The sequence below is a fragment of the Pinus tabuliformis genome, chromosome J (genome assembly GCF_031772625.1).
Source record: "Pinus tabuliformis cultivar Carrire ecotype Pingquan chromosome J, CPIR1, whole genome shotgun sequence".
NCBI classification, from domain to species: Eukaryota; Viridiplantae; Streptophyta; class Pinopsida; order Pinales; family Pinaceae; genus Pinus; species Pinus tabuliformis.
The window spans coordinates 1,606,794,484-1,606,822,150 of NC_142295.1; the positions used below are offsets into that span (position 1 = coordinate 1,606,794,484).

Consider the following 27,667-nt stretch of genomic DNA (forward strand, 5'->3'; position numbering starts at 1 on the left):
GCTAAAATTTGAAAAAATTCCATTTTTTTGTATTTTTTCTCTTAGATTTTGCTTTTTCTCAGTTTTTACTGCCCAGATTCATTAGTCCCTTGTCAAAGATCTTCACCTGAACCTGTTTCGATAGCATTGAGTGTTTTAGTGGATTTCATAGAAATTTAAGCCCTAGGGTTTGATTTTTGAGTAGGTCTTGTAGTGACTTTGGCGGTAGAAGTTGTCAAGCCTTAGATCTCTCTGGTTTTGTCAGCATTCTTAGAAGTCAGACCTGTCATAAAGTCTATCTGTGAGAGCAACTTACCATTGAGTTGTCTCTTTGGGCAAATTTCGAAGTGCTTGTTGATTGAGTCTTGAATTCCATTTTACAAAAAGAACAAAAAGTTTTGAGTTTTGTTTTGACTAGTCTTTTGATTCTGCATTAGCTGGTCCTTGATTTGATTTTGGTCAAGTAAAACAACCTAGAATCATCTTTGTGAGCTTTTGCCTTGTTAGGTTTCCTTAGAGTAATTTCCCTTTTGATTTGCTTGAGAGTCAAGTTTTCATAGATTTTATAGCTTTTGAGATTGATTTTCGTTAAGATAGATTTATATGCTTTATTAAAAAGAGAAAATACAAAAACATCTCCTTTGAAAAGTTTTGTTTCAAGTAGCTTTGAAAAGTTTTGAAAGAAAAAGAGTTTTTCGTGCACGTAAAGAGTGGTCATGTTTGTATGCTTGAAAAGATAAAGAGAATTGTTTCTTTGATTGTCTTTACTAAGAAAGTTGTTTTCTATAAAATTTGCATCTCTCAACTCTCTTAGTTAAGAATTTCATTGAAAAAGGAAAGTAGCGTAAATCATCTTAGGTGCATCTTTGTAGTGGTTTGAGTCGAGTCTACACACCATTGGTTTCACTTCCGCTACCTTTTGTCTTTAAGAAAAACCATAAAATTAACGCTTAAAGTAAAATCGACGTAGTAACTTTTATTTACTAGGGCTCTGAAACACCAATTTAGATCAGGCTAGTGTCTTGGAGTAGGTGAGTAATTAACTCTCCAAGACAACAAAACCAAACAAGTAGCTTATCTTGTGATAGAATAAATCCAATTGTCTCATTTGTACTCTGGGAAAGCTCCTCTTAAAGGAGAAGCACGAGCTCGTGTCCGAACCAGTGAGGGGATCAATCCCCCCTCGTTGGGAACGACGCCAGACACGCACGTATTACAAACGGTAAACCTCGGATTAACCATTGTCGAGGAGCCAGGGGTCACTTGTCGGTAAACCTTGGATTATTGTCAAGGAACCGGCAAGGGGATTGAGCTTGATACTCTGCCCTTGCGTGCTGTCGGAGTTTAGACTGTTCCCCCAGGTGCATTTGTTGCGGTTGGTAACCTTAGTGACCATTATCTTTAGGATTCTACCGAGGTGACGGTGGAGGGAAGATCCCACTGTACCTGGAGCAGACGTCGGCTAGACTCACTTGGATTTTCTGGGGGGTTCACTTCACTCGAGACGGTTAAAGTGGAGGAACTTGGTCCAGTCTATTCATTAAGCAGGTTGCCGGGGTAACTGTTCCACCCGCCACTTCTGTACTGAATCCAGCGATGTTGGGCTTCATCACCAACTAGCGCTTTCGGTCTGGAAGGCTACTGTTTGTGCTTGGTTTGACGCCCTAGATTCTTTAGGCGTGTGATTCAAATTTGTTTGGTTCTTTAGAGACTTTAGGTGGTTTGATTTGAAATTTTACTTTGTTTTCGTGTGTAGTAGTTAAAAGTTTTTAGCTGTGGCGGAATTACCGAGACAGTCCCGTAGACTTCGGGGCAAGTCACCTGAGATTGTTACCGGAACAGATTTGTTGAGGAAACTCCGTAGATCGCGGGGTGGATCTCCTGAAGACGTTCCGGGTCAGTACGAAGGGTTGAAGGTCCTTGTAACTCCTCCTAGTGGCAGTAGAGTAGGTTCACCTGAAGAAGGAGAATCTTCCTTGGTAGTCCATCCAGATTACCAAAGTTTAGAGACAGGTTATAATCCGAAGCTGTTACAGTTTCTGAGCTTGTTGGTAGTTTTTCGTCTGCTAGTGATACAGGCGAAGAACCTGAAATATCTGAACCTGTTACTCCGACTTCTAGTGTTCCAGATTCACCGAGAATAGAAAGAGTTATCACCGAAAATCTTCCTACTGGTTTGATTGCTATCGAAGAACTTGCTCCAGAGGAAGAAATAGGCGTCTCTAACCTTGAAGATCAACTTACCATTGATCTCAGAGAGCGTGAATCCATCTTTTACAGTCCTCCTAGAAGTACTACTTGGTACCTTTCGTTAACCAATTATTTAGACAACTCAGGGGTAGGTTTTTCTACACCTCGTACTCCTTTTCCACCTGGAGGTATTTATACTCCTGTAAATATGTCTGGTCAGTCGTCCATGTTTACTCAAAGTCCTGAATCTTTCTTACACGGCGGTCCTTCTGTTCCCACCGGGTATCAATCACTTTTTGGTACCTTTGCGGGGGCATCTCCTCAACCCGTTGATCATGGGTTATTAGCTGGAAACAGTGGTAATATACCATTGGGTGTAGGAGACATTTACATGATGTCAGGTTCAGTTCCCGTTTCCCAACCTCAAGGTGGCCAATTACCGCCTGGGGGGCAGCCTCAGTTAACGCCTAGGGGGCAACCTCAAGGTACACAAATCATGTCTGGGGGGCAACCTCAAGGTCAGTATGCGCCTATGGTACAATACATGCCTCAAGGTCAACCCCAGCCTCAATATGTACCCCAGGGTCAACCTCAGTATCAATATCAACCTCAAGGATGGCAACCTCAAGGATGGCAACCCCAAGGGTATCAACCCCAAGGGTATCAACCTCAAGGGTACCAACCTCAAGGTCAAGGTCAACCCCAGTATCCGTATTTACCTCAAGGTTATCAACCTCAAGGTCAATACTCGAGTCAAGGTTATCAACCGCCTCAAGGTCAGTCATATGTTCCAAGTATGGGAACTGCACCTTACAATTATCAATCCTATCCTCAATCCGGTTATGGATCTCAGTATCCTCAACCTGTTACGGGTCAATACCCCGGAATGTTAGTATGGGATCCATCACAGGGTCAACAGGTGTTGCAGCCAAGTATACAGTTGGTTCCTCAAGCTGGACAACCCGTAGTTTCTGGTCCACCCCAGCAACCGCAACCTGTCCAGTCAAATGTTCAAACTTCTGTAACTTCGGTAGTTACTCAGCCGCCAATTGCACCTAGTACTCCATCTCAAACGGCTGCTGCAACTACCGCCACATCTACCATACTTACTTCTGGAGTATCGACGGCTCCGGTTTCTACTGTCTCTGTAACCACTCCTCAGACATCTTTACCGTTGTCTGGATCTACGATTCAAACCACGGTCCAGATGCCTGCAGGTCAGCCTGGTATAAGTACGGTTGTCACTACTCAACCTCAATTTGTTCACCAACCGTACCAGGGACAGTACCAACCTGGGCAAGCTGTCCAACAACCGGTTTACCAGTATCAACCGTATCCTGGGTACACTTATCAACAACCTCAACAACCCCAGTACGGTCCGGTTAATCCTGGTTTTCCAGGAGGATATAATATCCCAAATGCGACTCCTGTTCCTAGTTATCCTGGATATCCTCCTCCTGGGACTGGTCTTGTGACCCAGAGTTTTAGAGATCCTAACCGGCAGTTACCGTTTATCGCAACTTTGGATTTACCAGACTTGACGCGCCTAACGAACGATCCAATTCAATATCTTCAGTTCTGGCCGCCAATGCCAAATAAGTTGCCCAGTGATATACCCAAGTTCGAAGGTAAGTCTGGAGAGGATCCGTCCAATCACGTGATGACTTACCACCTCTGGTGTGCTTCAAATTCTATCTCGGATGATTCGATCCGCTTACGTCTTTTCCAGCGTACACTCATTGGTCTCGCGGCCAAGTGGTACATTGAGTTACCACGGGCCTCTTTTTACAATTTTAGCCAGTTAGCTACCTCGTTCTTAACTCACTTTCAGTTGCCGGTCAGATACGATAACGGCACGGAGTTATTAACTTCACTAAAACAATCAACGTCCACGTATATTTCTGATCACATTCATGAGTGGAGACGTCGAAGAAGGCTAGTGAAAGTTTTTATCCCGGACCAAATCTTAGCTGAATGGTTTGTTAAATCATTATTACCGAAGATTACTGAAGATGTAGCTAAGGCCGGAGTAGTTACTGAGGAGCAAGTCATTGCTCAGGCGCAATACCTTGACTTAGTTTACACTCAGTCGGGTACGTTACACGAGAAGATTCCGGATCTTCCAAAGTCGAATCAAATCGCTGCTGCTCCTTCGGGATCTCATGCCGCTGATGGTATGATTGGTATCGTGAATACAAAGAGCAAGAAGAAGTCTTCCAAGGCTTCAACTACTCCTATTATCACTTTGCCTGATTCCCCGACAGGAGAGTCTTCTCCTGAACTTACCGCCGATATTCACGCTGTAGAGTCATCTACGGCCAAATCAAAAAACGGTGGAAAGAAGAAAGGAAAGAAGAAGGCTAAAGCAGACAAGGCTCCGAAGGAGAAAACGGAAAAGTCGGAAACCAATGACGAAAAGCGCAAACCTCGATATCCTTGTCTTATTTGTGAAGAGGATCATTTTACGAGAGATTGCCCTCATCGGGCCGAGGTTGTGAAAATAGTCAAAGGTTCTCCCACTCCTGCTGTGTTAAAAAATCCATTTCCGGAGCAGGAGAATAAGATGATAGGTTCTTCCTCGAATGCCAGTGAAGAACCCATTTTGATGATGTCTCATGTGAGGATTGCGACTCGATCGCAAGATTATGGTAGTAAGAATCCTGTTGATGGTAAGGAAGCAGAATCTTCTCACTCTAACCCATCAACCTCAGCTCCTGGTTCCGATCCACTACAGATCGAGAAACCTAACCCGGACTTAGTAATCAAACCGCCCGCCAAGGGTGTACTTCGAAGGTCTGCTTTCAATCCACATGCGAGAGCAGCCCAGAATTACAACATTGTTGAGGACTTAGCTGTTTCACCCTCAGCAATGTCGGCGTTAGAAGTGCTGCAATCATGCCCAGCACAACGAAAATTACTTTTGTCGGCTATCGGAGCTGTTGATGTTCAGGACCCGAATCTAATAATCTTCGATCTAGAAAATAGTACACCGCGTCTCCCCCATCAAATGGCTTTCCAAATTCCAGTGATAGTCAAAAACAGGCCTATTCATCGGACTGTGATTGATGAGGGAGCTTCTACGTGTATTATGTCGATTCAATGTTGGAGATCTCTTGGTTCTCCTTCGTTGAACCAATCCCCCACCATCCTTAAGGCCTTTGATGGCCGTGGGTTCCGTCCGTTTGGTATTCTACAGGAATTGCCTATAGGGGTAGAAGGTAAAACCGTTAGTCTGGATGTGGAAGTGGTTGATGCCCCTCTAGACTACAACCTTCTTTTGGGTCGAAGTTGGTCATATGCTATGACAGCGGTCGTTTCATCGGTCTTCAGAGTAATTAAGTTTCCACATAACGGTAAGATCGTGACTATTGATCAGCTGACATACTTTTCATCCGACCCAGCCTCTTCAGAGAGTATCCAGCATGTCGGTAAGACGACAATCCCTTATAGGGACGTTGGTGTAGGTTTAGTTAAAGATTCCGGTTTACTGGGAACTTTTCCTCTCCCTCCACTCAGCGTAGATCCTTCATTTGCATCAATTCATATGATTACATCAGAAAACATTATTTATGATGATCCTTGGATTGTCCCATCTGAATCTGAGATAGACTCATTCGGTGATGCTATGCCTTTGAGTCCATATGAAATTGCTTATGAAGCTGTCATGTCTTTTACCGACTCGCGTTCAACCCAAATCGACCAAATGAATGTGGTCAGTGAAGAATCACTTTTCACCTCAACCTTAGAACGGATAGCGTTTCCCGAAGTCGTGTCATCTGACGAACAACTTCGCGAAATCCTAAGTGTAGACGATCTACCATGGGAAGATCTCCATCACAGATCTTCGTTTTTACCTAAGGATGATGCTTTTGAAAATGATTTTTCATCTATCTTTACCGCTGAATATGTCAAAGACGCTCAGGATCCAACGAAACATTCTGATTCAGAGTTGAATTTAGGGAATATTTCTCGTACTATTCCCATTGATATTTCAGTGAAGCCCGGAATTGAGGAGAACATTCATATAGGTGCCGCATGTACAGAAGATGAAATCCAAACTTACAAGGCCCTATTCCAAGAATTCCGCGATGTGTTTGCCTGGTCTTACGAGGAAATGCCGGGAATCGATCCTGCCATTGTTGTTCATGAAATAAAGACCTACCCGGATGCTAAACCCGTCCGGCAACGGTTGCGTCAGATTCACCCTCGAAAAGCGGCTGCGATTAAAGCAGAAGTCGAAAAGCTGTTGAAAGCAGGTTTCATTTATCCGATCCCGTTAACGGATTGGGTATCGAATATTGTTCCGGTCAACAAGAAACAAGGAACAATAAGAATCTGTATCGACTATAGGGATATAAATCGAGCTTGTCCAAAAGACAACTATCCTACGCCTTATATCGATCAAATTATTGATGATTGTGCCGGAAGTGAAATGTTTTCCTTTATGGATGGTTTTTCGGGCTATAATCAAATCAATATTCTACCTGCCGACCAACCAAAAACGGCATTCATTTGTCCATGGGGGACATTTGCTTATTGCAAATTACCTTTTGGGCTTAAGAATGCCGGGGCCACTTTTCAACGGGCGATGTCTTACGCATTTCATGACATCAAGCACATTGTGCAACCGTATCTCGATGATTTGCCTGCTCATTCTTTACATCGAGCTGATCACCTTGTCCACTTACGAGCAATCTTTATGAGGTGTAGGCATTATCGAATTCGGTTGAATCCCCACAAGTGTGTTTTCTGTATAGAAACAGGTCGATTGCTGGGATTTGTTGTTTCAAAAGCCGGCATTCGCGTCGATCCCTCGAAAGTCGAAGCTATCATCAAATTGCCTCCTCCTTCGAGTTTGCGCCAACTCCAAAGTTTGCAAGGGAAAGCGAACTTTTTACGCCGATTCATCCCAAACTACGCCGAGGTCACTAAAGGTTTTACACGGTTGTTGAAACAGAACGCTCAATTCTTTTGGGACGAGATTGCCCAACAATCTTTTGATGCACTTAAACACGCGTTGACCCATGCACCGTTGTTGCATCCTCCCAACTACAACCAGGACTACTTCTTATACCTCGCAGCTTCGCATTCCACCATTGGAATGGTGTTAGTTCAAGAAGATGAATTCGGAGCGGAACATGTGATATATTATCTTAGTAGGACCTTAAATCCCACTGAGCTAAAATATTCGCATGTGGAGAAATTGGCCCTGGCAGCCGTTCAAGCTGTCCAGCGTTTTCGTCACTACATTCTTCTCCGTAAAACTACAGTTATTTCGGATTGCAACCCTATGATTTATATTTTGACAAAACAACTGCTAGGGGGCAAGTACTCTAAATGGATCGTTATCCTGCAAGAGTTCGACTTGGAGTTCGAGAAGTCCAAGTCTAAGAAATCCTTAGTTTTTGCGGAATTGATGTGTGATTTCCCGCGTGCTGACACAGAAACTGTGGCAGAGGAGTCCATTGCGGACGAATCTTTGTTTCTTATCAGTACTTTAGATCCGTGGTACGGGGATATAATCATCTATCTCCAAACCCAAACCTTTCGGCCTGAAGCTTCCAAGGCGGAACGTCGAAAAATTCGGTTTCAATCCCAGCAATACAAAATTATTGGAGATACACTTTATCGCCGGGGGGCAGACTTAGTTTTTCGACGTTGTTTAACTCACGAAGAGGCTGAGAGGGTTTTGAATGATTGTCACTCTGGAGCATGTGGCGGTCATATGTCTGGGTATGCCACAGCTCAGAAGGTGTTGCGCGCTGGCTATTTCTGGCCGTCTATGTTTAAAGATTGTATCATTGCAGTCCGGAAGTGCCACAACTGTCAAGTGTTTGATCGCAAGATGCGCGCACCACCTGCTCCTCTCCACCCTATAATTGTCGTTGGTCCATTCGCCAAATGGGGTATCGACTTTATTACTTGTAACCCTCACTCGGCCGGGGGGCATGCGTATATCATCCTCGCGGTTGATTATTTTACTAAATGGGCCGAGGCGATGCCTACATTCGACGCAAGCGGCAAAACAGCTGCAGTTTTCGTATTCAATCATATTATAACTAGGTTTGGTGTCCCACAAGCAATCATTACTGACCATGGGAGCCATTTTCGAAACATCATGATGACTGAGCTTACAAGCCAGCTTGGTTTGCGCCACGATAGCTCTACTCCTTATTATCCGCAAGCCAACGGTTTGGTTGAGTCTATCAACAAAGTTCTGGTTATCATGATCCGACGAACCATTGGTATTCATCGGTCGAATTGGCACAACATGTTATTTTCAGCGCTATGGGCATACCGAACCTCAGTGAAAACTTCAACAGGGTTCACTCCTTTCCAGCTAGTTTATGGCTTGGAAGCTGTGTTACCCATTGAATGCGAAATCCCATCACTTCAAATGGCTGTCGAATTACTTCCAGCTACTTCCGAAGAGGAGAAACGTTTATTGTACTTAGCTAAATTAGATGAGACTCGACGTGACGCTGCATTGGCAATCGAGACTCACGCGAAGCGAATGAAAGCTCAGTATGATAGAAATGTGACCCCTCGAAGTTTTTCGGAGGGAGACCTAGTGCTATTATATGATCAAGCTAACGATAAGCTAGGTGCTGGAAAATTCGTTCCTATGTGGCATGGACCCTACATTGTAAAGCGAAAGCTAGCAAAAGGGGCTTATGAGCTGGTAGATTTTGATGGGGACTCTTTGGGTAAACCCAGAAATGGACTTTACCTAAAGAGGTATTATGCTTAAATGGTGGGTATGGAGACTTTTTTAGTTAGGTTAGTTTTTCTTTCTAGCTAACGTGTTTGTTAGTTTAGTTAGTGTGCTTAGCTTAGAGAGTGTGTTTTTCGTCGTTATTCTGGCTTATCTTGGTTTTACTCTTGATATTGCAGATGTCGACGCCTCTCCAAACATACATTGGATTTGCTGATGGTGCTTGTCGTAGTACACGGAATATCTCTTCCGCAGCTTGGGTTATCTATTCGCCCTCTGACGAGTTAGTTTCTATGCATGGGGTAAGCCTCGGTCAAACAACGAACAACATTGCAGAATACAGTGCAGTGGTTGAATTATTATCCGAATCTATTTCATTTGGAATTCGACGTTTGATAGTGAGGTTAGATTCTGAACTTGTTGTATTACAGCTTAATAGAGTTTATGCCATTAGAAATCCTGTGTTATTAAGGTTGTTTTTGAGAGTGCGTCTCTTGGAACGTGAATTTGATTACATTGAATATCAGCATATTCCAAGGTCTTTAAATACATTAGCAGATGCAATTGCTTCTCGAATGTTGGACAGACATTTACAATAATCATGCAAGTAAATTTAAAAACATTTCATCACATATGTTAAACAAGATAAGCCGGTAATAGTGATATATATATAGATAGGAGTGTGTCAAAAATATACATCGTCTTCGATCATAGGTTGAAAAACACCTTATGATCGGCAAAAATGATAAAGTACAAAAAGTCAAAAATGTCACATGTGTCTACAAAGTGACTAGCCAATCACTGGTGGTGCTCCCTATACGACACCACTGCACGGGCTACCTTACACAAAAATCTCCTAAACGGTCCAGGGACTGCGACTACATAGCGCTGAAGTCTGATAGGAATATCATCTATGGTAGTCTCAGGTATATCCACCGTCAGACGCTCTAGATCCTGCTCCAACTCAGCTAGTGACTCTGCAGCCGCGTCCTGTGGGGCCGGTACCGGTGCAACTGGATGTCTCCTCTCAAAAGGCCGGAGGTTGGCTGGGCGCTGTGGACCAACATCTGCATTTTGAAAATTTTACTGTCAGTTTTGAGACGATATATATAAAAAACAAAAAAAAATACATAATTTGAAAACTTGTGAAAAATAAAGTACCTCTGTCGTCCCATTGTTCTCCCTGTGGAAGAACCATGTCCGGATCACCTCGAAAATCTACTCCGGCATACGGAAAGTCCTGGATCGAAAAAACCTGGTCCTCTAACCAGTGAAAATAACTATCAGAGAATCGAACAATCGTTGTGCCCTCGTCAGGATGCCGGGCCATCACCGTAACCCATCGTATCAGCTTTGGCTCCCGAGGACCCAAGATATCAACAGTGAGTTGCTGAGGGATCAGCATCGGAACTCTCTCTAAGGCAAAGCTCACAACTAGAGGCCCATATCCAAAGGTCTTTAGTTGTCCGTTCTTTGCCCTAGTCAGTTGGCTCTTCATATTAGCCGACACAGCATCACACCAGTTGAAAATGGTGCCTTGGTAACAGTCAATCGCCATCCGCATTTGGGACCCGAAGGCAATATGTAAAGCGGCTGCGCCGCAAATTCTGGTAACCGTGAAAGCTATAACTTTGAGTTCACGCAGAGAGATGTGTTTGATTTCCACGCCTTTCGCATGGTGTGCATTAGGTGTGCACCAATCTGCCCGGAGACTAGCAAGGGATTGGCCACCCGGCCTAGTCCCGGCTAGATTGAGTTGCTCGCCTCTATTTGGCAAGCCAGTGAGAAAGTATACGTCAGAGGGCTCTATCTCGAGCTGGTGCCCTCCTATGTAAAAGCATTGCTCTTGAACGTTCCATCTCTCAACCAGCCATTCCAAGAATCTCACCTGAGCCCTCATGCCAGGTATGGCCCAGTATTTATATAGCCCGCATGCTTTTAGGGCATCAATGGAAGGTTGATGTTCAATTGCGGCTAAATCAACGTCTTCGTGCTCTCTTTCTCTCCAATCCAACATGGTGAGTGCCCTACACACCAAGAAACAGAGATTAGAATTAATTTGGGAAATTTTTAATGGTTATTTGTGGAGTTTGGGGTTTCAAATTCCGCCTTTCACGGGGGACGCACCCCGCGTTTAGAACACAGAGCGTCGGGACGCAGCTGGCCTGAAGGTGGGCTGCGTCCCCCGACCTTTTTCCTGTACAGGAAAAAGTCGGGGGACGCAGGTCACCCGAAGGGCACCTGCGTCCCCCGCAGAGTGCACTTTGAAACCCAAAACCCCCCAAAAATCAAAACTAAAACCTAAAACACAATTTTAATCGGATGAAATTGAAGAGGAGGATGTTGTAAAATACCTGGAAGAGACGGCGTTCGATTCTGACGGTCGGATTTTCCGCAGCGACCACGGGAAGTTTCTTGCCAAAAGCCCTTTTTTCAACCTCAACAGTAAAATGGTAAAAATGACATGGTAAAAAGTCTTTTTATAGGTTTTTTGGATGAATTTGTTCATTTTTCACCATGGAAGGATGTTTTTCGATGTATTTTTGCCTATCTTAAACAGGTATGAGTAATGTGTCGTTTTTGTGCAGGACAAAGGGATTTAGAGGGAAAATTGTCATTTTTCACGAACCAAAATATCAGAGTCATCTTTTAAGCCCTTTTCTGACTCCTAAAAAATGAAAAGATTGTCGAGCGTTTCTTTTACACTCGTTAAAATGGAATTAAAAGACGGTCCCCTTATAGCTCTTTTCTGACCGTAAAATCAGGAAAAGATTGCCGGGTTTTTGTCGTTTCAAACTCGATACGGAAATAAAACGACGTGTCCTTGATCGCTTTTTACTTTTCAGGTCAGTGGCACTAATTATGAAAGTACTCCTTGGTCGCAAGATCAAGCGGTTCCCCCAAGTATTATTTTATACTTTTTCGGGCTTGAGGGACACAAATCTACGAAAAAGTTCAACTTGGAGTCTTCTTAAGTTTTTCAGACTCTCTAAAATTGAAAAACGCCGAGTTTCTCCTATACTGGGCTCGTTAAACATTTCACAGTAAAGGACCTGTTCAATTACAAACAGGAACGAACCACTCCTTCCTAGGGTTCGAATCAAAACTAGGTTGGACTCATCCGAAGGATGAGCTTATAATCAAGCATATGTTATCCTCCTCAAGCTTGTTAAAAATAAAGAGGTACTTGCCAGAAATGGTGGGGGAAAAGAGAGAAGAATGAGCCTATTTGTTATCTTTTGTCTCAGAAGAAACTTTATTACCACTCTTGGACACGACACTTTTCATTCACCTGGGTTGGGAAATCCTTTACCTCACAGTTGATCAAACCACTTTGAAAGTCTTCAACCGGGTTCCGGGGATTAACTTTGAGTCGTTTATCACCAAGCCATCTGTTGTGTCGTTATGTGTTCAAGAGGTCTGCAAGAAAAACTTTCATCTGCAAAATACTTGTCATCCATTTGACCATCCCTGAGTCAGTCCTTACAGCAACATTTCTTCAACTTGAACAATGATTTCGTGTTGTGGGCTTGCCTGCAACGGGTCGCTTTCTATCGACATCAGCACATTATCTAGAGAGATGACTTAGAAATCGTCAGTGCCTTGAAGTCTGCATGCATCAATGGCAGGTTTCTCGCCTTTGACGTCAGTTTACATCATTGACTTTCGATCGAAGGATTCCGTGAAATGTTCGACATCAACTCATTCATTCACATCTCATGGATTGTACTGGGTACTTTGAGAACCATTGACATTACTGGTGGTCTCTCTCACGCTTGTTAACAGTTTGCATCATTGACTGGTAATCAAGTGGTTTCTACCATGTTCGACATCAACTCATTTATTCGCATGGCTAGAATCGTACCATTTCGGGAAGTAGAAATGAAGACCCTGGATCTAGTTTCCACCATCCAGGCTGCGAGGAGTTTTGTATTCATTATCTAAGTAGACTAATCATAAACAGATGGCTGCGCCCATACTGTGTCTACAAAAGTCTATGATTATGATGTACTGCAAGATCATTCCTGTATCAGAGTAGTTAGTCTGTTAGTTAAAGTTTTGATCTGAGTATGGGAATGCCTACCTCAGTGATGATATAATCTTATACATGTATTTTGTGTTGAAAATTGCAGGTTCTGACCAGGCTCTCCACGAGATAATCCTTGAAATGATAAAGCGCTTCACCCTTCCTAGATAATACAAAACCCTAATCTATTACAGGCTTCGCACTTTAGGGGGCAATCTGTTACACTAAAAAATGTCACCATGACTATTTACAGTTAGTATGGCTCTATCAACAGTCATGCTATCCTCTTAGGCAAGTCTTATGCCTCTGCTCTCCATGTCAAACTTCAAAAAAGAGAGAAAGTCTTTATAAATGTATTTATCTCTGGGTACGCAGGTTCTCTCAACCTTACCTGCGGGGACGCACCCAATGTTCACAAAAGCTGCGTCTTTGGACGCTCTGTATGTAAAGGGGCAGGTGCGTCCCCCTGTAAAGGTTAAAATGCGCAAGTTTCATCTTTAGAAAGTTACTTGTGGTCATTTCTAGAGCATTCTAGAAGGTTGTTCGACGTGTATTGAGCGCCTCCAGATGGTTCATGCACTCCTACCAAAGAGGAACTTATCCCATCAATAAGGGAGCTATCCCATCCAAAGAGGGGATTATCCCATTGATGGTGGACCTGATTAACTTCCTCTTGAGCACTATAAATACAGGCATTGGGCCAGAAGGAGGGGAGGTTGGAAGCTATACATTTCTAAGGGTAAATGTTGCAGGAATTAAGACTCCCATTTAGAAGCTTGTGAGGAGAGATTGCCATCTTTGCTTGTTCTATTTGGAAGTGAGTGAGCTTTGTCAAAGTAAAGGAGAACTCTTGATGGACCCTGGGAGGGACTTGCACAACACCAAGGCTCAGGTTGTATTTGTTCCTTTTGTTACCTATTAATGCAAATGAGTCCATTCTTCTCAATAACTTGTTATTTATGAGTTGTTTCATGTACTCCTTGGTCTATGTGTTAAATATGTTTTATTCTATGAGATTATCAAGTGCTATTTAATCATTTGATTGTTAGTGTATGCAGGTTTCAAAGTGAAGGAGGAGCTCATCCGGATCAGCGGAGCTGGACTGCTACAACAGCGTTGGATTACAGGTAGGATCTAAACACTTGATTTCCCATATAGTAAATGCATGTTTAGAGAAGGATTGTTCTTGTTTGTCTTGTTTGTCACTAGAGAGTCTTAGGCTCCTAGGGAGGTTGGTTGTGTCCGCACAATCGACTCTTTCCGCCTGACAGCCTCGGTTTTTGTATCTTTCGATGTGAGGAAGCCTTGCCAAGGGATGCACTTCTCGGGATGGGGGTGCCAGTGGAACTTGGAAGGAGAGTGACTACATGGAAGGGATTGACCAGATTTCCTGAGGGACTGTGTAGCAGAGAAGGGAAGGCCGAGGATATGTTTATTTTGGTCATTAGAATTTCCATATGGAATCAGATGCACATTGGGGATGTGCCCTGGAATAATGAGCTAGTAATTGTTCGCTACGAGGACAAGTGGCCAAGGATTGTAGCACTGGACATTGGATGCAAATTTGACTATGACAGTGGATTCTGGACTTCCTGGAAAGGAGGTGAATCCTGGTATTACTTTGAGGGTGGAGATGTGAGCCTCTAGATTCCCTTGTTGTAGATGCAGAAATTATATCCTTTATTGTTGGTTTATCAAATGTGCATATGTGTATATGTGGTTATTCCAAATACAGTAATGAGTTGTGTTATAAAGCTCCAATATGCAGTATGGTTGTTATCTGGTCATGTTGTCATGATTTTTTTCTTTTGAGAAGGTCATTCATTTTAAATACTACAATGAGTTGTGTTATAAAGCTCCATGGGCAGTATGTTTTGTTTTCAGTAGTCTTGTTGGTTATAGGTGTCATTGAACATCGAGGACGATGTCCCCAAGGGGGGGGGTTCTGTAATAGTCCTGGTGTTGCAAAAAATATTGTCACCATGACATTCTGCAATCAGTGTGAGTCTATCACCATTCATACTTTCCTCCTATGCAAGTCTTAAACCTCAGCTCTTCATGTCAAGCCTTGAAAAATGAGAGAAAGTCCTTGAAAATCTCTAAAACTCTGGTTCCACACTTTCTCTTAGCATTACCTGCAGTCTCGCACCTCCTGGTCATGTCCCCTGCGGACATGCCCGCTTTGTTTCTGTGTAATGGGTTCGGACCCCTGTAAAAGTCAAAAAGGCGCAAGTACATTCTTAAAAACTCACTTTGGGTTATTTCTAGAAGCTTCTAGAGGGAATCTTGAGGTGGCAGGTTCGCTTCTTGGTGGTTCATGCATCCCATAACTAAACGAGCTAACCCCTTGATGTGAGGAGCTTATCCCTTTGAAGGAGGACTTTATCCCTTCATAGGTGGACCTGGTAACTTCCTTCCTCTGCACTATAAAATGAGGCATTGGGCTGGTTACTAAGGAGGTTGAAAGTTGAATATTTTTGAGGGTAAATGCTATTGGAATTTAGACTTCCTAATTGAGTTTGAGAGGAGAGATTACATACCTTTTTATCTTATTGGGAAGAGTGTGAAGCTTGTCAAAGTAGAGGAGATTCTTGCTTGGACCCTGGGAGGAGCTTGTACAACATCAAAGCACCAAGGTTGTAAAGTTCTTCTTTGTTTAAAGTTAATACAATCAAGTTTATTTTTCTCAATAAGCTGTCTCTTATGGTTATTTCATGGATTCCTTGATCACCATGTTGAATATGATTTATTATATTGGCTATGCAGGTGTTATTTGATGTGTGCTTGTTTGTGTTTGTAAGTTCTTAAAAGGAATCTCATTCGGACAGGCGAAGCATGGCTACCACAAACTAGTGTTGGACTTAAGGTAGGGTCTAAAACACCTCTTGGTTTTTATTTATAAATCGCAATATTTAAAGAAAGGTAGATTTTCTTGTTCTGCTTGTCGCTAGATATCAGTTGATACTAGGGACATCGGTCTTGTCTGCAAGAATGATTTATCTGGCCGACAAAATGGCGACTCCACTGGGGACTTGAATTTTGGTTTTTTGCCTTTGCTTTTACTTTGACTTGAGAAACTTTTTTTTTCTATTTCTGGTTTTTGCTTGATGTGTGTGGGATTGGGTAGTTATTTTAGACTCTGATTTGTTTTTGTTTTTCACGCTTTTGAAAGAGTACTGCACGTTCTGTTTGTAACACAGTGCGGACATCCCCGCACTGTTGCTTTACTACACAGAGCGGCACTGCACCTGGTTATACCAGATGCCTGCGGACCCTGTCAATTTTTTTAAGAACCTAAAATCTATTCATCCAGTTAAGCTTAGGATTTGTTTATGTTTTTTAGCCTCTGCGCAGATCTGCATGTGTCTTGTCAGAAAATTCTTGTAGGTGAGTTCCATTAGCATTTTGGTTTTAGGTGATTTTCTAGAAGTTTTGTGTGCCTGGCTTGACTTTTGTTTGGTCTTTCTAATAACTCAGAGTTTAGAATCCTAAGAAACCTCAGATTACCCTGGTTTTTACTGGTCTTCTTAACGAGTCTGGCCGATTTGTGAAATTTGCCTTTGGTGAGAAATAGATCTCATTTTCTCTTTGCAAAGCTTTGAAAGAACTTGTTTTGAAAGTTTTGAATTTCATTTTTTAAAAGAAAACATAAGATGGGTGTTTTTTGATTAATTTGTTATTCTGAACGAATTAGTCCTTAGTTTGCTCAATAACTAAGTAAAACGTCCTCGAAAAGAAATTTTGTAAGCTTTTACTTCAGTTAGGTTTTTAGAAGTTGTAGATCTCAAGATTAGATTTTTTATAGTTTTGAGTGTTTTCTAGAAATTTTAAAATCTGTTTTGAAAAGAATTTGTTTTTCGTAGTTTTTGGGTGTTGAAAAGAAAGCGATATTTTTCATGAGCATAATTAGTAGTCTCGTTTTGAGTTTGTTGGAAAAGACAAAAAAGTTTTTCTTTTCATTTATATGTTAAGGAAAGATTTGTTTTTCAAGCATTTGCATTCTCAACGCTTTCTTTAGCTAGAAATTCATTAAAGAAAAAGGATTGTTTATCATCTTAGGTGCATTTTTAGTGTTTTGGAGTCGAGTCTTCACAACATAAAGTTTCATCTCCATACCTTTTGACCTAAGGAACAACCAATAAAAATAATGCTTAAAGTAAAATTTATCTAACAATCTTTTTATTTCTAGGGCTATTTATCACCAACATAGCTTAGGCTAGTATCTTGGAGTAGGGAGTAATTAACTCTCCAAGATAGTAAAAACAAACAAGTAGCTATATCTTGCGGTAGGAGATAAATTCCAATTGTTACATCTATGCTCTGGGAAGCTCCTCTTAAAGGAGTCAAGCACGAGATCATATCCGAACCAGTGGGGTAATCAATCCTTCCTCATTGGGAACGATAGAAGATATACACGTATTAAAAATGGTAAACCTCGAATTAACCATTGTCGAGGAGCCTGGGGTCACTTGTTAGTAAACCTTGGATTATGTCAAGGAGCCTTCAAGGGGATTGAGCTTTGCTACTCTGCCCTTGCGTGCGTATCGAATCACAGGCTGTTCCCCTAGGTATATTTGTTTCTGTTGGTAACCATAGTGACCATAATTTATAGGATTCTTTCCTAAGGTGACGGTGGAGGGAAGATCCCACTGTACCTGGAGCAGACGTCGACTAGACTCACTTGGAATCTCTGGGGGGTTCTCTTCACTCGAGACGGTTTAGTGAAGAAACTTGTGCCAGTCTGTTTCATTAAGCAGGTTGTCGGGGTAACTGTTCCAACCGCCATTTCTGTATTGAATTCTGCGACGTTGGATTTCATCACCAACTAGTGTTTTCTGTACGGAAAGTTACTGTTTGTCTGTGGTTTGAACTCCTAGATTTTTGGGCATGTGATTCAAATTGTTTGGTTCTTTAGAGACTTTAGGTGGTTTTATTGATATTTTTCTTTGTTTGTGTGTGAAGTAATTAAAATATTTAATCGTGGCTGAATTACTGAGACAATCCCGTAGACTTCGGGGGCAACCTCCCGAGTATTCACCATGCCAGCTCAAAGGGCAATGAGCTCTTTTAACTCCTAGTGACAGTAGAGTTGGGTCAAAAGAAGAAAGAGAATCTTCTTTAGTTGTTCATCCTGATTATCAAGTTCAAGCAACAGAGTATATTTCTGAACCAATTTCATTTTCCGAAGTTACTCATAGTTTTTCTTCTACTAGTGAATTAGCTAAAGAACCTGAAATTTCTGAGCCTGAAATTGAACCTGCTGCTACTCCATTGTCAGGATTTTCTTCTCCAACTTCCAGTGGTCCTCATTCACCCAGGGTAGGAAGGATCATTACCCAAAATCTTCCTTCTAGACTTATTTCTATTGAAGAACTCATTACTCCGGAAGAAGGTATATCTATCCCTGAAAATCAACCAACTATAGAACTTAGGGAGCGTGAATCGATTTTTTATAGTCCACCTAGGAGGGACGCTTGGTATCTTTCATTGACCAACTTTTTAGAAAATCCAGGTCTCCGTTTTTCACCACCTCGCATTCCTTTTCATCCAACACCTAGAGGTTATTATCCTCCTTTGAATATCTCGAGACAGTCATCCATGTTTTCTCAATCTCTGGAAATTTTTTTATATGGCGGTCCTTCTGTTCCTTCTGGGTATCAATCACTTACTAGTACTTTTTCAGGAGCATCTCCTCAACCCATTGAACATGGATTATCAACTGGTAATAATGGAACTAAACCGTTGAGTGTAGAAGATATTCTTATGATGTCAGGTACCATTCCAAATCCGCAACCTCAAGGTAGTCAGTTACTGCCTGGGGGGCAACCTCAAGGTACTCAATTATCACCTGGGGGGCAACCTCAAAGTACCCAGTTACCGCTTGGGGGGAAACCTCAAGGACAATACATACCTTCGGGACAGTACATTCCTCAAGGTCAACCCAAGACTCAGTACGTACCTCAAGGTCAACCCTATTATCAATATGTACCTCAAGGTCAACCCCAGTTTCAGTACATGCCTCAAGGTTATCAACCTCAATCTTAGTACCCAACCCAAGGTTTCCAACCACCTTCAGGTCAATCATTTGTCCAAGGAGCTTGAAATGTACCTTTGAATTATCAACCCTACCCTCAACCTAGTTATGGTCCTCAATATGCTCAACCTTCTATGGGTCCATACCCCGGAATGAACATGGTGTGGGATCCATCTCAATCTCAACAGATCTTGCAACCTAATGTGCAGTTGTCATCTCAATCTGGACAACCTTTAGTTTCTGGTTCAACCCAGCAACCCATCCAGCCTACTATTCAAACTTCTACACCTGGTGTAGCTCATCAGTCTAGGCCTAGTTCGCCTCGAACTTCGCCTCAAACGACTGTTGCAACTACTGCAGCTTCTGTTCAATCTACCCCACCTACCTCTAGAGTATCGGTAGCTCCGGTTTCTATTGTTCCTACATCAACTCCTCAAGCATCCTTACCCCAGTCTGGACCTACAATTCAGACTTTGATTCAGATGCCTGTAGGACAACCTGGCCCAAGTACGGTTGTCACAAGTCAACCTCAATTTACTTATCAACCATACCAGGGACAATACCAATTCAGTCTTGCTATTCAAAGCCTAGTCTATCAGTATCAATCGTACACTGGATACACTTATCAGCAACCTCAACAACCGCAGTACAATCCGGTTAATCCTAGTTTTCCAGGAGGATATAATATCCCAAATGTAATTCCAATTCCAAGTTATCTTGGATATCCTCCTCCTGGGGCTGGTCTTATGACCCAGGGTTTTCGAGACCCTAATCGTCAATTACCGTTCATTGCAACTTTGGACTTGCCTGATTTTTCGCGCCTTACGAACAATTTGATTAATCATCTTCTGTTTTGGCCGCCGATGCTGAATAAGTTGCCCAATGATATCCCAAAGTTTGAAGGTACATCAGGAGAGGATCCATCAAACCATGTGATGACGTATCACCTCTGGTGTGCATCTAACTCCATTATAGATGGTTCAATCTGTTTATGTCTTTTTCAACGCACTCTGATTGGTCTTGTGGCCAAGTGGTACATTGAGTTACCGCGAGCCTCTTTTTATAACTTTAGTCAATTAGCTACTTCATCCTTAACTCATTTTTAGTTGCCTGTCAAATATGACAATGGCACGGAATTGTTAACTTCATTAAAATAATCAACATCCACTTATATTTCAGATCACATTCATGAATGGAGACGTTGACGGCGTTTCGTGAAAGTTTTTGTTCCAGATCAAATTTTAGCAGAATGGTTTGTTAAATCATTATTACCTAAAATCACTGAGGATGTAGCTAAGGCAAGAGTTTTTACTGAAGAGCAAGTAATTGCTCAAGCTCAGTACCTTGACCTCGTTTATACGCAGTCAGGTACTTTACACGAAAAAATCCCCGACCTTCCTAAACAAAATCAAATAACTGCAGCTCCTTCAAGGTCTCATGCCGCTGACGGTATGATTGGTTCAGTTAACACCAAAAGTAAGAAGAAATCTTCAAAGAAATCTTCAAAGAATTCTTCTCCTATCACAACTTTACCAGATTCCCCGACAGGAGACTCTTTCGCTGAAATTCCTGCCAATATTCATGTCGTAGAATCATCTACGGCCAAATCAAAATCCGGCAGTAAAAAGAAGGGGAAGAAAAAAAATAAACAAAATTCGAAAGAGAAATCAGATAAAATGGAATCTTCTGATGAGAAACATAAACCTCGTTATCCTTGTCTCATTTGTGACAAAGAGAATTTTACAAGAGACTGCCCTCATCGCGCTGAGGTTTCCGAAAATCGTCAAAGGTTCTCAAACGCCTGCTGTCTTGAAGGATCCTTTTCCTAGTCAAGATAGTAAGATGATAGGTTCTTCCTCAAATGCCTCGGAAGAACCCATAATGATGATGTCCCATGTTAGGATTGCGACACGATCGCAAGATTACGGAAGTAAAAGTCCTATTGATGGTAAGGAAGCAGAATCTTCTAATTCGAACCCATCAACTTTAACTCCTAGTTCTGATCCACTACGGATCGAGAAACCTAACCCAGACTTAGTAATCAAACCGCCTGCTAAAGTTATACTTCGAAAGTCAACTTTCAATCTGCATGCGAGAGCTGCTCAGAGCTATAACATTATTGAAGATTTAGCTATTTCCCCTTTAGTAATGTCGGCTTTGGAGGTGCTGCAATCATGTCCAGCACAACGTAAATTGCTATTGTCGGCTATAGGAGCTGTTGATATTCAGGACTCGAACCTTATAATCTTCGATTTAGAAAATAGTACACCTCGCTTACCTCATCAAATGGCTTTCCAGATTCCAGTGTTAGTAAAAAACAGACCTTGCTTTAGGACTGTAATTGATGAGGGAGCTTCAACGTGTATTATGTCGATCCAGTGTTGGAGATCGCTTGGTTCTCCTACACTTAATCAATCCCCGATGATTCTAAAGGCTTTTGATGGCCGTGGGTTCCATCCTTTTGGCATTCTACAGGATTTACCTATAGGGGTTGAAGGCAAAACTGTTAATCTAGATGTGGAAGTGGTTGATGCCCCTCTAGATTACAACCTTCTCTTGGGTCGTAGTTGGTCCTATGCTATGACTGCTGTTGTTTCATGGGTCTTTCGGCTTATAAAATTTCCTCGTAATGGAAAGATCGTAACTATAGACCAGCTAACATACTTTTCATCTGACCCAGCCTCTTCTGAAAGTATCCAGCATGTCGGAAAAACAACTATCCCTTACAAGGATGTTGGAGTAGGATTAGTTAAAGATTCTGGTTTACTAGGAACTTTTTCCTTTCCTCCTCCTAACGTATCGCCTTCTACTGCAACCATTCATATGATTTCATCAGACACTATCGTTTATGATGATCCTTGGATCGTACCTTCCGAATCTTAGATGGATTCATTTGGTGATGCGATGCCCTTGAGTCCATATGAAATTGCATATCAGGCTGTACAGTCGTTTTCCGACCCTTCTTCAACCGAATTTGATCTAATGAATGTGATCCATGGAGAATCACTTTCAACATCAAACTCAGAATCAACAACTTTTTCCGAGCTTGTTCATACTGATGAACAGATTCGTGAAATTTTGTCTATTGATGACTTACCATGGGAAGATCTTCATCATAGATCTTCGTTCTTACCTGAGATTGATCGTTTTGAAAATGAATTTTCATCTATTTTTACTACTGATTATGTCAAAGAACCACAAAATCCATTGCAAAATCCTAATTCTGAGTTAAATTTGGGAAATATTTCTCAAATGGTTCCTATTGACATTTCAGTTAAACCTAGAATTGTTGAAAACATTCATATAGGTGCCTCCTATACGTAAAATGAACTCCAAACTTATAAGGCCCTATTTCAAGAATTCCGCGACATGTTTGCTTGGTCATATGAAGAAATTCCAGGAATTGATCCAGCAATTGTTGTTCATGAAATCAAAACTTACCCGGACTCTAAACCTGTCCGGCAACGTTTGCATCAGATCCACCTGCGAAAAGATGCTACTATTAAAGCAGAAGTTGAGAAATTACTTAAAGCAGCTTTCATTTATCCAATTCCCTTAACGGATTGGGTATCAAATATTGTTCCTGTTAACAAAAAGCAAGGAATGGTAAGAATATGTATCTATTATAGGGATATTAATCGAACTTGTCCCAAAGACAATTACCCAACTCCCTATATCGATCAAATCATTGATGATTGTGTCGGTAGCAAAATTTTCTCCTTTATGGATGGTTTTTCGAGTTACAATCAAATTAACATTCTACCTGCCGATCAACCAAAAACGGCTTTCATTTGTCCATGGGGGACATTTGCTTATTGCAAATTACCTTTTGGGTTGAAGAACGTGGAGCACCTTTTCAAAGAGCTATGTCTTACGCGTTTCATGACATAAAACACATTGTGCAACCTTATCTCGATGATTTACTTGCCCATTCATTACATAGAGCCAATCATCTCACTCATTTACGAGCAATCTTTATGAGATGTAGGCATTATCGAATTAGGTTGAATCCACATAAATGTGTTTTCTATATAGAAACGGGTCATTTACTAGGATTTGTTGTTTCGAAAGCCGGCATTCGTGTCGATCCCTCGAAGGTTGAAGCTATTGTCAAATTGCCTCCTCCTTCGACTCTTTGCCAACTCCAAAGTTTGCAAGGGAAAGCAAACTTTTTACGTCAATTTATTCCTAACTATGCCGAGATAACAAAGGGTTAAATTACCAGGTTGTTGAAATAGAATACTCCATTCTTTTGGGATGATATAGCTAAAAAATCTTTTGATGCACTTAAACACGCGTTGACCCATGCACCGTTATTGCATCCTCCCAACTACAACCAGGATTACTTCTTGTATCTCGCCGCCTCTCATTCCACCATCGTGATGGTGTTAGTTCAGGAAGATGAATTCGGTAGTGAACATGTGATTTAATACCTTAGTCAAACTTTGAATCTGACTGAGTTAAAATATTCACATGTGGAGGAATTGGCCTTGGCAGCTGTTCAAGTTGCCCAAAGATTTCGTCATTACATCTTACTACGCAAAACTATTGTAATTTCTGACTGTAACCCTATGATCTATATTTTGACCGAACAATTGCTAGGGGGCAAGTATTCCAAATGGATTGTTATCCTGCAAGAATTTGACTTGGAATTTGAAAAATCTAAGTCAAAGAAATCTTTAATTTTTGTGAAAGTTTTTATTCTGGAGTTGATGTGTGATTTCCCGCGTGCTGATACTGAAACTGTGGCGGAAGAGCCCATTGCGGACGAATCCTTGTTTCTTATCAGCACTCTTGATCCATGGTATGGAGATATCATTGTTTATCTCCAAACCCAATCTTTTTGGCCTGAGATTTCACGATCTCAGCGACGGAAAATACGTTTCCAATCCCAACAATACAAGATCATTGGAGATACACTCTATCATCGTGGGGCGGACTCTATTTTCCGACGTTGTTTAACACATGAAGAAGCTGAAAAGGTTTTAAATGACTGTCACTCTGGAGCATGTGGCGGTCATATGTCTGGGTATGCCACAACCCAAAAGATATTGCGCGCTGGCTATTTCTGGTCGTCTTTGTTTAAAGATTGTATTTACACAGTCCGAAAATGCCACAATTGTCAAATTTTTGATCGAAAGATGTGTGCTCCACCTACTCCTCTCCACCCTATAGTTGTCGTCGGTCCTTTTTCAAAGTGGGGTATCAACTTTATTACATGTAACGTTCACTCGGTCAGGGGCCATGCGTATATCATCCTTGGGGTAGATTATTTTACCAAGTGGGTCGAGGCGATGCCTATATCTTCAGCAGACGGAAAAACTGCTGCAATTTTCGTTTTCAATCATATAATTACTAGATTCGGTGTTCCACAAGCGATTATCACTGATCATGGGCATCATTTTCGAAACATCATGATGACTGAACTAACAGATCAACTTGGCCTGCGTCACGATAGTTCTACTCCATATTACCCACAGGCTACTGGTCTGGTTGAAGCCATCAAAAAAGTTCTAGTCATTATGATCTGACGAATCATTGGGATTCATAGGTCAAATTGGCATAACATGTTATTTTTATCACTTTGGGCGTATCGATCTGAAAAGCTCTGTTCAAGCGCTAACTGAGGAAGGTTTACCTTCCTCAGCCTAGGGTGAAATCTCAAGCATCATCCAGCACACTATTCCTATAAAGCCTTTTCGGCAAAAGTTGCGGAGGATCAATCCCAAGCTGCTGCCTTTGATTGAGAAAGAGGTCAATAGGCTCTACAAGTCTGGAATCATAGTTCCCATTCGCTTTTCAGATTGGATCTCCAACCTAGTGCCTGTGAGAAAGAAGACCGGTGAGATTCGCTTGTGCATAGACTTCAGAAATTTAAACAAAGTGTCGCTAAAGGACAACTATCCGCTGCCTAAAATGGATCACATATTGCAGAGGGTAGTGGGTGCCTCAAAAATGTCATTGTTAGATGGATACTCCGGCTACAATCAGATCTTAGTCCATGAGGATGACCGTGATAAGACAGCCTTCACTACACCTTGGGGAACATTTCACTATGCTAAAATGCCTTTTGGTTTGAAGAATGCAGGTGCTACATTTCAACGAGCTATGGATATGGCTTTTGCCAATGAAAAGGACATATTCTTAGTTGTATATCTTGATGACTTAACAGTATTTTCCAAATCCGATGAGGAGCATCTTTTTCATTTGACGAAAGTTTTCCAAAAATGTAGAAAATATGGTATTTCTTTAAATCCAAAAAAGAGTCTTTTTGCCATGAGTGAAGGTAAATTGCTGGGACATATCATTTCCAAAGACGGTATACGAATTGATCCCGCACGGGTGGAGGCAATTCAGCAGCTAGAGCAGCCCCGAAATAAGAAGGAGAGTAGAGAGGGGGAGGAGAGTTTTCTGAGTGCTGAGTGCTGGAACAGAGCTTTTCATTGTACAGTTTTTGGCAGAGAATTTAATGGAATTTCACAGCTCTGTTTGCTGAGATTCATGTGGTATGTCAATTTAACATTAGTTTTTCCTCTGTTACATATGTAAACCGTTATGTTTCAATTCATTTCATGACCATTTCCAGCTGAACAAATGAAGTGTTTAGGTAGGAATTCATAGTATTATATGCTCCTCCTATAAGTTTATTCACTTTCAATGTTTTCTTCTATTTAAGGAGGATTCAAAGTATTATTTGCCCTCCTTAGCTCCTCACCAGTCTTGCCATCCCATTTAAAAATCTAGATTTGGTGTTAAATTTCTATTTGCAAGCTGCAATTGAAGAAACTGCATTACGGTAAGCATTAAGTAATTTATTGGACAGTGCATTGCTGCGAGTACAAGCTACAGAAGCTCCAGGAGGCGGAGTGCTTGTGGTGATTGATGACAATGGACCTGACATGAGTTTAATGACTCAAACACATTCTCTGGCTACATTCGGGTCAGAACTCTCTTTGGAAGCTAGAGCTCAAGACAATATTGCATGGAACTTTGTAGCTGGAATAACTATTGCTCGGGAAATTTTGGAACATTATGGTAGTGTCCTTCGTATGTTGTCTCCTTCTTTACCGAATGCATTGTTAGGGGCCTTTTACCCATCACAAGCTATTCTCTGGACGCCAATCAAGAAATGAATGGGCATCTCCAAGTTTGGTTGACATACAGGGGGATGATGTGCATACAGCGGATGAATATAGTGCATCGAGATCAGAAAAGCGCAAATTGTCTTGTTGACAAACATTGGACAGTTAAATTCTGCGACTTTGGTCTTTCCCGGCTAATGACAGAGCTCCCTATAAAGGATTCAACCGCTGCTGGAACTCCTGAGCGGATGGCACCAGAACTTTTGCGCAATGAACAGTTTACAGACAAGTGTGATGTGTTCAGTCTTGGGGTGATAATCTGGAATTATGTACATTTTGTGGAGTTTTTCGTCGCCAGGCTTTAGATAGAGGGGCTGCAATGGTAAGAGCAGATAAAATTGAAACTGGTCACAATGCAGATGATATAGCAGAGACTGTACTATTAAATATTCTTCGTGGAGATATGGCCAGGCTAAGTAGATGCACATTGATAACAACAGGGGAAAATAGATTTATTCCAAGATGCAAAGCCTTTTAAATATACATATGAAAAGGAGATCGTCATGAATGCATATTTCAAGAAGCTTGATTACTTCTCTACCGAATGCATTTATTCACCAAATGCATATCGAGGCTTTGCTTGTGATTTTATTAAATGTTTAGAACAAATCAGACCAAGAGCAATCCGTGACATAATTAGATCAGGTGAGAATTTTCGCGTTTCTTCTTCAGCAAAAATGCCAGAACAAGGTGTATGTGAGCGCTGTGGTTATATTTCCAGCCAGAAATGGTGCAAAGCATGTGTTTTAATAGATGGTTTGAAACGAGGCCTTCCAAAACGTGGAATTAATCGAACTGGGGGACGCCATGCTTTAAAAAATGGATATGCCTGCTACAGATAGAGTAGCGCCCCTCCTCTGCACAGCTCTATAATAAGAAAGTCACTTTCAATGTAAACAGATGATGAGTTTCAGATCATGGGGAGCCTAAGACAGACGGGATTCCATTCCATGATTTCTGCCAGCGGTTGATCCTTTGAAGATTTTGTGGGAGATGTGGCTCGTAGAAGGCGAATTGTGAGTTATTGTCGATGCGTTGGATGTGTTGGAGTTCGATGAGTGGCTCTGCCTGTTGGGTCGTTCTTGCATATAAATTTAAATTAAACCTTGAATGCAACCATGCTCAGTACAGTTGTCGCCATGAGCTGTAAAAGACAGAATGTTAGTTTAAAGTTTGTTTTATTAAAATAGCCAACGCATTTCCAGATTTGGGGAGCAGTTGCAAACTGGCATTCAGGATTCGATTGCCTGTAGCTTCAGCAAATGGGATTGACACCTGCCCTTCACTTTAGTCACCAGAAGACACCTGTTACCAGATGCATAAAATTCGTTTTCTTATCTATAACCTCAGTTAAGCAGCGCTCCAAAGATTTCAAAATAAACAAATTCGCCTATTTTCATCCTTAATTATGATTTCATGGGATTTTTGCTCCGGATTTATCTCTCAGCTGGCCAATTATCATAAGATTTACAGAACGTTGTTCTATGTTTAGGAAACGCCCTTTCCTACTTTTTGTAATAATAGTTAAAACAGCGCCCCTGTTTTGGGCAACAGTTGTATTAATTGTATTAAAAATTTCA

At 41.6% G+C, this 27,667-nt stretch overlaps 1 pseudogene; it reads left to right on the plus strand.

Moving 5' to 3' along the window:
- Nucleotides 1-26,929, plus strand: part of LOC149233620 (cytoplasmic tRNA 2-thiolation protein 1 pseudogene) — a 70,758-nt pseudogene extending 43,829 nt beyond the window's left edge.
- The last annotated feature ends 738 nt before the right edge of the window (nt 26,930-27,667 follow it).